This window comes from Mytilus californianus, unplaced genomic scaffold (assembly GCF_021869535.1).
Source record: "Mytilus californianus isolate M0D057914Y unplaced genomic scaffold, xbMytCali1.0.p SCAF_21, whole genome shotgun sequence".
Classification (NCBI taxonomy): domain Eukaryota; kingdom Metazoa; phylum Mollusca; class Bivalvia; order Mytilida; family Mytilidae; genus Mytilus; species Mytilus californianus.
In genome coordinates this window covers 3,268,730-3,281,284 of record NW_026262670.1, presented here as the reverse complement: position 1 = coordinate 3,281,284, position 12,555 = coordinate 3,268,730, and the positions used below count along the sequence as shown (strand labels likewise).

Genomic DNA, 12,555 nt, shown 5'->3' with positions numbered 1-12,555 from the left:
TACATTATTGCTGTTTACAGTTTATCTCTATCTATAATAATATTCAAGATAAAAACCAAATGCTGCAAAATTTTCTTAAAATTACCAATTCAGGGGTAGCAACCCAACAACGGGTTGCCTGATTAGTCTGAAAATTTCATGGCAGATAGATCTCGACCTAATGAACAATTTTATTCCATGTCAGATTTGCTCTAAATGCTTTGGTTTCAGAGGTATGAGCAAAAAACTGCATTTTACCCTGTGTACTATTTTTAGCCATGTGGGCCATCTTGGTTCGCGGGCAGGGTCATCGGACACATTTTTAACACTACATACCCTAATGATGATTGTGGACAAGTTTAGTTACATTTGTCTTAGTAGTTTCAGAGGAGAAGATTTTTGTAAAAGATTACAAAAATTTACGAAAAATTGTTAAAAATTGACTATAAAGGGCAATAACTCCTTAAGGGGTCAACTGACCATTTTAGTCATGTTGACTTATTTGTAGAAATTACTTTGCTGAACATTATTGGTGTTTACAGTTTATCTGTATCTATAATAATATTCACAACATAATAATCGAAAACTGCAAAATTTTCTTAAAATTACCAATTCAGGGGCAGCAACCCAACGACGGGTTGTTCGATTCATCTGAAAATTTCAGAGCAGATAGATCTTGATCTGATAAACAATTTTATTCCATGTCAGATTTGCCCTAAATGCTTTGGTTTCAGAGATATAAGCCAAAATCGACATTTTACCCCTATGTTCTATTTTTAGCCATGGCGGCCATCTTGGTTGGTTGGAAGGGTCACCGGATATATTTTTAAACTAGATACCCCAATGATGATTGTGGCCAAGTTTGGTTAAATTTGCCCGAGTAGTTTCAGAGAAGAAGATTTTTGTAAAAGTTAACAACGACGGACGACGGACGAAGGAAGAGGGACGACGTCGGACGCCAAGTGATGAGAAAAGCTCACTTGGCCCTTTAGGCCAGGTGAGCTAAAAACACCCAAAATTTAATTTTGGTTGAAATCAAACAAAGTTTAATTTTGGGCCCTTCAAACCTCAATATGGACTAATTTGAAAACAGGGCCCAAATTAACAAAATCTAAATGTATAATAAGACTCAGCAAACCATACATGATACAGCCGCAATAATTCAGTTTTTGAAAGTTTAATTTGGGACCCTTTTGACCTCAATGTAAACCAATTTAAAAATCGGGCCCATTATCTCAAAAAATTATACAAGGTTAGAACCCCCCCAAAATTAAAGACTTAATTAATCCCATTGAAATTGGTTGAAATATTTGTATTTGTTTTCAATTGAAGATTTCTTGCTACTGCGCAATACTGTGCAATTGAAGATTTCTTGCTATTGTGCAATACTGTGCTATTGCGAAATACTGTACAATTGAAGATTTCTTGCTATTGCGCAATACTGTACAATTGAAGATTTCTTGCTATTGCGCAATACTGTGCAGTTGAAGATTTCTTGCTATTGCGCAATACTGTGCTATTGTGCAATACTGTGCTATTGGGCAATACTGTCCAATTGAAGATTTCTTGCTATTGCACAATACTGTGCAAATGAAAATTTCTTCCTATTGCGCAGTACTGTGCAATTGAAGATTTCTTGCTATTGCGCAATACTGTGCAATTGAAGATTTCAAAAATTTTGAAGACAAAAAATGAATCCCCCAAAAAATTTAGACAAAAAAAATTCCCCAATTTTTTGACCCCCCCTTTGAAGTAATTACCCCCAAACTCAGTCCCAGCCTTCCCTTTTGTGGTATGGAACATTGTAGTACAATTTTAGAGAGATCCATACACTTAAACACAAGTTATAGTCTGGAAACTAGAAAAATGCTTGTTTTTGGCCCCTTTGTTGCCCCTTATTCCTGAACGTTTAGGGCAATTACCCCCAAACTCAATCCCAGCCTTCCCTTTGTGATATGGATCCTTGTGGTACAATTTCAGAGAGATCCATACACTAACACACATATTAGTGTGCGGAAACTACAAAAATGCTTTTTTTTGCCCCTTTTTGGCCCCTAATCCCATAACTGTTGGTACCATAACCCCCAAATTCGATCCAAACCTTCTTTTTGAGGTATTGAACCTTCTGGTAAAATTCCATAGAGATCCATTCACTTAAACTTAAGTTATTGTCCAGAAACCAAATGTGTCTTCGGACGACGACGCAGACGAAGACATCATAGCATTATACGATGCAAAAAATATTTTGCGGTCGTATAAAAATATGTCAATGAGGCTGGCCCCTATCATTTTCTTTCATTCTATTTTGATAAACATACATGTAGGTTGAATAATCAACCAATTCAAGCATGCAATTATGTCTAAATTCTTTGGCGTATACAAGAATTAGTAAAATGGGTAAATTAAAAAAAGCTACATTTTTCTTCAAAGATGTGCTACCTTTATGATGAAAAGTCCTCTGCTTAAGTTTCAAACAAGCCCGTCATTAAAATTTTAAACCCCAGACTCCTTATAGATTTTAACTGAAAAGGTAAATAAATTTATAAGTAAAGACAATGATTGGAGTTTGGTTCATTTTGGCCGCACATTTTTCTTTAAAAAGAGGAAAATCTTTTTTACATTCAGAACGAGGGAAAAAGACGCAAAACCATAGCAATAGCTTACATTGTCAGATTAGCTAAAATGCTCAGTTTGGATTATCTTGAATCCACTGTCTGAATAGTTTGCATTTCAACAGCAAGAAATATTTCATATTATTTATTGTCAATCTAAACATGCTAAATAAAAGTTGCTCGATTTGACGAATGTATAATTTTGTCAGAAATTAGGTCTGAAGTAATACAAGTAATAATTAATCTATCTTACATCATCATGTATACATAACATAATACTTACTGCTAGTTATACAAATATCAACATAATACTTACTGCTAGTTATACAAATATCAACATAATACTTACTGCTAGTTATACAAATATCAACATAAGGATAACTTCCATGCTATAAAATAGTAGCTTTTTACCTTGGTGGATTGAACCGTAGTTTGGATTTGACTTGAGCTTTCTGTGTAAGGATTAGATATTGGAACGTTTGCAGAACTCTGTAACAACTACAATAATTTAGAAAATAAAATGTACCACTATCAGATGATCCCCCTTACCTTATATATAATTAAAACAGCACTCTACTTAAATGTATGAACTATTATGGAAACATATTACAACTTACATGTTATTACAATGATTGCATAGATAGAGCATCTTGTATTTCTACAAGCAGATTATAGTTAAGTTTTCACAGTTAGTTTCTGAAATATTCAGTTTATCTCTTGCCAGTTCTTTGTTTGGTCTTTAGACCATCCGAACTAAGAAAAGGAGGTTGAGGACATCACTGCTGCCTGATTCTGAAGTAAAATACATGTCTTGCTTCAGTTTTCTGGAGGAAACAACATGGACAAGTTGAACTGTGAGCTTTTTCTAACTATTTTCATATCAATAGATAAGTATTTGGTAAATACAGAGACGGAGATGATGAGTATCATATTTGAAAAGGTATCACGCGGTATAGCAAATTTCATGGAACTCTAATTGACACTTTTTAGAAAGAGAGAAAAACATGTGTCATATACATAATATATGGTTGAAATGTGTAAAAATATATGTTTATATCAAACTGGATCACGATAAACAATTAATGTGAAAGTGAAAAATTGTTTAAATCAACAAATAACTATTAAGATGTAAATTTCTCTTAACGTTAGTGCCTGAGAAAAGCTAGGAAAACATTTTATTGGATGGATTAATGGAAGGACTAAAAGAGGTTAACCAATGTACCATCTTATTACAAATTTTCCTTGTAAAACTCACCAAACATTGATAAATCTTTTACTTACATCAACTGTTCTATATTGTAGATCTGACCATTCACCTGTGAACTCATGTGCAATTCTACATGTCTCACAATAATATTTTGTATCCTGATCTTCAGGATAGTCAAACAATCCTGTTACAGACTCTGGTCTTGTTTGGCCACATTCCCACTTTTTCTTAAATTTCACATTAGACATCTTAAATCTTGTGCTTATTATCTTGACAATTTCCTCTGTCACAAAGTCGTCAATGTATTTGTACATATGACGTCCTTTCTCAAATTGCCAAACCTGAATTTGAATCCAATTCGGACATTTCAGTATATGCAATTTTGCTAATTTTGTCGTTTTCTGTAACTCAAAGACAGCTGAATCTCTGAAGAGAGCAATTTGTCTTTTCTGTTCCTTCGTGACAACTTCTGCAACTTTATATTTCCTGCACAGTGACGCAATTAAATGATTCATTAAATGAGGTGGAAGAAACCTAAACTTATAACATAACCAGGTGGACTTATTACATGTGTTTTCTGTAACATTAAACATTTCGTATATATCACACTCAGGTTCTGATTTAATCATACAAGGTACATAATAGAGAGGTTTGTCATCACCAGCGTCTCTTTGAGTTTCTGATATGTTAGGACGTATAATGATATCAAATTTCTCCATTACGTTCAGGATGTGATCCTTGTGTTTGGCAAAAATGTTTTCACTTTTTCTAAATATGTCGTCTAAAACCTCACTATGTAATTTGCCTCTGCTATACAATTCATCCCATTTTGTTCTATTTTTAGTACTAAAAGCTCTAAATTTCTTAGCTGTGACTATACATTTAAAAGCATCAGACAACCACTGTGTGTCTAAAATAATATAAGAAGACAGATCTTTGAAATAAACTAAAGCTCTGATCTCATGGTGAAATTCCAGGAACAATCTGAGTTCCTCATCATTTAGTGGATTAGGTGTATTAGTAGAGATGTGCTTAATTTCATGAAAGGAAATAATTGGTAACTCCTTCTTTTTCTCTTGAAGTCGTTTTTCCAGCTGAATAAATTTTAAGGGGTAAACTTTGTTCCACGTTTTTATTTTTCTAGCTAAGCTTAGGATGTCTTCTCGGATTTGCTGGAATACACTGGGGTCATCTTCTGTATTGGAAATGAAGTATTCTTGCCTTATATGTTTTAGTTCATCTTCTGACATATTCTTCGTAAACTTAAAAATGTTTTCTCGGCATGCATCGTCAATCTACAAAAAAAATATGCTTGTTTGTTTGTTTGGTCTTTACAAATATATGAATGCTTTGAACATATTTGAAAACATGAAGTAAATACTAAAGCTACATGTATATAAACATATATGATAATCATTTAACTATATTATATTAAATAAATTATCGTAAGAACACAACTTTTTTAAAATGTGATAAAGGATTTGCTATTCCTGATAACACTTTAAACTGATAAAGTTATTTCATTATCATACCTGTCAACTGACCCGTATCCTGCGGGTCACACCCGAGAATTTCACCCCCTACCCGGGATGGTTTAAATATCCTCTGGGTCGTCAAATAACCTGTGAATTTGGAAAATAACCCGTTTTGAAATAAGGGAGCCTTTAGATTGTCCTTAAAGTGATTTTCCTTTGAAATACCAGGCAAATTCGCAATTCTTCCTAGACAAGAAGTTCAAATAGCTGTGTTAACTGTCAAATTAAGTGAAAAGTTAAATCACAAAAATACTGAACTCTGAGGAAAATTCAAAATGGAAAGTCCCTAATCAAATGGCAAAATCAAAAGCACAAACACATCAAACGAATGGACAACAACTGTCATATTCCTGACTTGGTACAGGCATTTTCTTATGTAGAAAATGGTGGATTGAACCTGGTTTTAAAGCGCTAAACCTCTCACTTGTATGACAGTCGCATCCAATTTCATTATATTGACAACGATGCGTGAATAAAACAGACATAATAGGTAAAAATGTCAAAATAGGGGTACAGCAGTCAACACCGTGATATCGATACAATCTTAATCACAACAAAAACAAACAAGTATTTAACAAAGAAGCACAAAAAATCATATATCACATTTAACAACCTCGTTCATTGCTAACTTATTTTTGTATATTATTTATGTATGCTAAACCAACCCATAAAGGATTGAGGGATTTTAAGCACTGGGACCGAATAGTAATTTTAACATTAACTCTGGCGTAGAATCGCGCGTTTCACGTCAGAATGTAAACGTCACACAGGTAGAGATATAAAATAATTTTGTCGTTCAAAGTATGCAAAAATTATAATAGAACAATAACACAATGGCGGGATGTTTAAAGTACAGAGACACGTCATATGTATCAAAGAAACATAAAAAGTCACACGGACAAAGCACACAAGTAAAAATGAAAAATAATACAAACAACACAATGACGGGATGCATAAGTACAGAGCCACGTCACATATATATATCACCAAAAACAGACCAAACAGTAAAAGTAATATTAATAAAGACAAAAAAAAGAACACTTTAACACGTTATTAAGATGATAAACAGCGTCAGTACGCAGAATTTATACTTCAAGACCATCATGTATTATTTGTGAAGTTGATTTGGAATATTTATCAACAATGACCAATTAAGTGCATGGCTTCACTTGACAGCTTTGGTGTCAAACACACTGTTAATTAACACCAATTACCGTAGCTTAAGGTCATAAATAATTTTGTCTATTTTAAAATTGTTTGACAACAAATTTGAGTTACTTTCCCTTTTTTGTCACCTTTCACAATATACTCCTTAATTTTATGATTTATATTTGTAAAAAGATTAAATCTTAGAACGAATTGAATGCAAATACATATCAGAATATTATATTCTTTTATTTTTCTACCTTAGAACTATGAAAACAATATTTTGAAAATTAATTTTTTTATCTTCAGTTCCTTTGAATGCTTAATTATTTTATTACATTATAATAATCACTCTCTTTTATATTTGTTACACAGCATGATACATACTGAGAAATAAAAATCACGTCCAACGGTGAATAATGATAAATGATATCAAGCACTGTAGCTTGAGAATTAAGTTAATACTCTAAATCAAACTAGGAGATGGGGTATAGTTAGGTTTGACATAATACAGTATATTGAACACATAAATATGTCAATGGCTTATGCAATGAACAAATGAAATTAAAGCCTATTTTCTATTAGAAATTCATCATGCGAACATATTTTGGAAACTGTTGGATTTAAAATATAACGACATGTCCCCTAAATACTTAAATTCAGCTGTAAAAAGTTCGTTCGCTTTATGACCTAAGATTTGATTCTTCAATGCAGGTCATGACCTGCATTTTCATTTGCATAGGTTGACAGGTATGCATTAGATATTGTCAAAATGTTGATCTGATTAGATTACACTATCAGTAAAACATAATGGTCCTGTACAAAAATGAAAGAACAGTAGAAGTGTGCTTGCAACCCATAAACATTTGGAGATTTTCAATACCTCTTCTACATCAGAGGTCACAGCATCTTTCCAAGTACCAACAATAACTACTGGTGGATCAAGATCATCTGATGTCTTGCTGTCAGCAGAATTACTTTTGTCCTCTTCCAGTCTACTGTAGCAATGGATTGAGTCCATCCATAACTGGAATAAATCTACAAAGAAATAGAATACCGATTTCAATCACCATTTATTTAAGTCTCATAAAGATGTGCAAGTTATTTGTAGTTGAACGGAATAATGAAAAACACATTACGAGCTGTCTTTACTTTCACCAGCATTGCAATGTTATTAGAACATGTAATAATTGTACTGTTACTATTTTATGGGAGACAGATTCATGATACCATCTTATACATTTTATTTTATGTATATGGCATTACTTAAGCAATTTTAGGAATATATTAATGTGACATTTTAGGTATGAAAATAAATCACCCTTGTTAAAGCTCTACACGTTCTCTATAACAAAAAACAAATGAGCGGATGTGTTATGATAGATATTGAGACAACAATTCACCACAAACCAATAGACAAGTAAATAATCAGCTAAAGGTCACAGTTCAACCCTTTCAAATTCTATCAAATAACAGCAATAGAGGAAAGATATGAAATTCATATACAAATAATGTTTTTAATATAATCTAGCTAGTCTGTTTGGCTTTAATTGGCGAAATTTTTACAATTTATAATGAACACTGTCAATCAATAATCTGTTAATAATTGATCAATTTAAAACAGTTTTGACCTATAATAAGCATGAACAAAAAACTCCTGTCTGTCAGACCTTCCCATGAGTCAATGCATAATACAAACCTGATCTCTCATTAACAGTAAAAAAAATGATAAACGCCAATTAAGAAACTGCTTGGATAGGGGAAATATTTAATATGTAAACAACTACTAGTAACTAATATGTAAATTATTCACCTTTTAATAAAGATACAGACCAAGTATTTTACTGTTTTATTAAAATCATAGTGAAAGAAATTATTTTAGAAAAAAATGGTGTCATTTTGGTGGGGTTTGTGTTGCTTAGTCTTTAGTTTTCTATGATGTGTCTTGTGTACTATTATTTGTCTGTTTGTTTCTTTCTTTTTTAGCCATGGCATTGTCAGTTTATTTTCGATCTATGAGTTTGACTGTCCCTCTGGTATCTTTCGCCCCTCTTTTAAGAGGTAAAATGTAAAAAGTAAGTACATTGTTCCATCATGGAAGAAACAGTTCTGAGTACAGTCCCAATTTGTCTGAAGATATCTAAATTCTTTTAGAAATTGTCTAATACAAGAAAAATATGACTGAATCTTTTTGAATCCCGATATGAAAATAACAATACCAATTTCGTGCGTCCTAAGTGCTCTTCTGGATTAGCATGATAAATAACCTTCATCAGGAATGCTTATATCCAAACATTTGAAACCCTTTAAGTTAGTTATAAATCATGTGATTACGTGATATAACTTTTTTGGAATGGAGACTGACAATTCTGAATTTCTGCTGCATTTTTCTGAATCTTGAAAACATTTTGATTCAGAAAAATTCAGAACTTCTGAAAATGTCTTAAATTTTATGAATGTGTCAGAACTATGTTCCGGAATATATGTTAGACAGACTAATAAAATTGAGAATGGAAATGGGGAATGTGTCAAAGAGGCAACAACCCGACCATAGAACAGACAACAGCAGAAGGTCACCAACAGGTCTTCAATGCAGCGAGAAATTCCCGCACCCGGAGGCGTCCTCCAGCTGGCCCCTAAACAAATATATATACTAGTTCAGTGATAATGAACGCCATACTAAACTCCAAATTGTACACAAGAAACTAAAATTAAAAATAATACAAGACTGACAAAGGCTAGAGGCTCCTGACTTGGGACAGAATTTCTGAAACAAGTCTGATGTATCTGAACAATCTAGAAAGCTCCTCAAATGAAGCAATTTGATGAAAAGAATATTTAGAAAGCATTTGATTAGCGCTATAAGCACAAGGATTTACATATTTGTATACATATTGCAATGATTACAAAAAGTTTAAGTTATATTAAGATTTCAAAGACTGTAAAACAATTTAATTAAAAAAAATCCACTTCATTGGATTTCTGCACTCTGAACTATTTAATCTATAAAGAAATCATGATTTCGATGAGTAATCATGAGAAAAAAATCTATAGATATCTAACGTTGAGAAAACTCTTAAAGCAATATGTACAGTACTTGCAACCTTAGGCGTTACTGTTTGATGGGAACTTGACTGATCGATGAATGATAAATGATGTATGTTTGACTGATCAATGAATGATCGGTGATCAATGACCCATAGAATCTGTCAGATACGTCAAATAATCGGCGACTGATCGATGACCGCAGATTGATTGCTAAAATAGTAACGCCTAAGGTTGCAAGTACTGTATGGCATTGGTGTGTACAATTGAGATAATTCTATCATTTTATAACTTAATCAATAACAAACGAAATATAGAACATTGAAAATTGCCTGTTAATTCAAAGTCACTGGTCTTGACCTAGGGGACAGAGCCTCGAAATATGATTCTACACATGTTTTAACGACTTTATAGATATATCTATGACAACTTTTAAAATGTTGAGAAAAAAAAAAATATCAATTCCAATAAAAGGCTATTTGAACATTTGGAAATCGTTAAGCATCACTTAAAGAATAGAAGTGTTAAAAATAGCTGAAATCAATATATTTTCAAAAGCCTGCCGACTGCATAACACATTTGTGTACAAGATTTGGATTTTCCAGGTTGTCTACCTTATGAAAGGTTGAAAACAACTGACGGGTGATATATAAATATGACATATGTGAGACTGATAAATCTGTCTTTTAAACAAAAGCTGTAATTAGCTCAACATTTTGCCATCGAGCATTACTGAAGAGACATTCATTGTTGAAATGCACATCTGGTGCAGTAAAATTGGAACAGTTAATGCAATTAATTGGCCCAAGAACACAGTTATTTCGTAGTGCATTTCTTTTAGACAATACATTCAAATTAAAAAAATTGCACCTGCTCTATCTCAAAAAGATGTTTACAGTGTAGTGTACTACTATTGGGACAAATAATATCAAAATTATAGAAAAGTCTACCAGCTCTAACTCAAAATATTGACATTTCTTTGTCAAGGGGGTCTAAAATTCAGTTCGACAGCTTCAGACATACTAGTTTTTGGCCTTTTTGAACTGGACCATATCACTACTTAACATAAAGATTCAGCACCCAAATTTTTTTAATATGTAATTTCATCTCTTTACTTAATATTTCATGCATAAAATATAAAGAAATAAATTTGGAAAGTGTATGAACAAAATTTGCAAGTTATACACTGTCCACACTAGGGACTATATTTGAAGACAACGAAAATCTAAGGACGATAACTGTGTCCTCGGACCTAATAGAATAGAAAGACTTGACCAATTCTAATAAAACGTTGCATGACCTAAGCTTAGGGAATTATAAGATAGTTGGCCAAGTTTCATGGCAAGAGGATATATATCATAGGAACTATGGCTATTTTAATATTGAAATTTGGATGTTTAATTTCAACTATCAAGATTTGGGCTTTAAAAATTTAAATATTGCAAAAATTTGCTTTTTAAATGCTCTTAGATATAAAATATTAGGTATTAAAAGAAACTGAACACTCATTTGATTTTTCAGATTTATTACAATTATTCAAAAGTCAAATTTATATGAGCCTGTGCCTGAAAGTTGAGATTTTCGAATTAAGGGGAGCCTTGCATAAACATGCATTTTTTCCAACCAATTTGAATTTTTTGAAGTTTTTTAACCATAAATTATTCTTCCATATATACTAAATATACTTTAAATGGAAAGAAAAGTTACAAAAAGCATACCACATGAGTATAAAATGGTCTTAGGTCATGCAAGACTGAACATTTTTTAGAGTCAATTTAGGCCGTAGCACATATTTACATATAAAAATGCATACAGAAGCTATTAGAAATGGAAATTTGTTACTTTTTGCTCATTTCTATGCTAAGATGTCATGATACAAGAAGTCTAATTGCAAAAGGACTCTTGCATTCAACTTTTTTTGCAGACAGTATGGGCTGTGCACAGTTTTTTCACTTTTCAATGGAAAACTTGCATGTAGTTTTAGTCTTAACTGGCATATATTTGAACCACATGCTATCCTACAGAAAAAAATAAAGGTAGTCTATGAAATGAATAAGGTGCACAGATCATTGTCAAGTGCTTTTTGTACAGATTAAGTGAAATATTTATGATGGACTACAAATTTTATGTACAAAGCTCTTCACATTTCACATACATCAAACAGGCCGTTCGACCAGTTCCTAATTACAACACATTTTGCACATTTTTTTCTGTGATAATCTACTTTTCTCTACATTCAGAGTTCACAAATGGTTAATAGAATTTGAATTAATCATAGAAACACAAATATCAAAGCATAAAAAGCTGTCAGATAGAAAGTCAGCATGCCTCTTAGGCATAAAAATGGAAACTGCTACAAAATGCTTACTTTCGCAGTATAATGTCAAAATGGGACATTTTAACAGAATTTCTTTCAAATAAAGATTTAAATCCTTTACTTTTATTGAGTTTGACAAATTGAAACCAGCAAACCATTCAGGGAAGTTGCCAAAGTACAGAATCTACATTTCCTGAATTCATTTCTTAGGCCCGAGAACACAGTTATTTCGTAGTGCATTTCTTTAAGACAATAAATTCAAATTAAATCAAAGTGCTGCATAGCACCTGTGGAAAGTTTGCAACGGTAGATGTGTATTATTTCAAATGGGTTGTAGATGTGTATTATTTCAAATATGTATTTAATCACATGTTTTTTTCCGAAACCATAGTCTCATCAGCAATTATCAAAAATCTCTTTTGTTCATATGTTTGTCATGTAAAATTTTGATAATTTCTATTGCAGTCTTAAACTGTAGATTTTAAATAATCAAATATACAGAAAGCTCTGTTAATTTCTTTCTGTGCCCATCCCATATAAAGGGCCTGTGATTTTAGTATTTTTTATTGATTTAGGTCCTTCATATTTGTTTTTAGTAAATTGTATTATTACTAATTAAGCAGTTAGTTTTCTTGTTTGAATTGTTCCACATTTTGTTTTTCTTATTCTTGACGACCATATGGTGACCTATAATTGTTTATATAGCTTCTTCCT

At 32.2% G+C, this 12,555-nt stretch overlaps 1 non-coding gene across 50 annotated transcripts in view; it reads right to left on the bottom strand.

Annotated features, from left to right (window-relative positions):
- Positions 1-12,555, bottom strand: part of LOC127731838 (uncharacterized) — a 112,618-nt gene that overhangs the window by 27,381 nt on the left and 72,682 nt on the right. For all 50 annotated transcript variants that reach the window (XR_007995798.1, XR_007995791.1, XR_007995795.1 and 47 more), the window contains exons 7-9: positions 7,363-7,517; positions 3,873-5,093; positions 3,003-3,089 (exon numbers count right to left, since the gene is read on the bottom strand). This is a non-coding gene — a transcript (uncharacterized LOC127731838). The remainder of the gene's footprint in view (positions 1-3,002; positions 3,090-3,872; positions 5,094-7,362; positions 7,518-12,555) is intronic.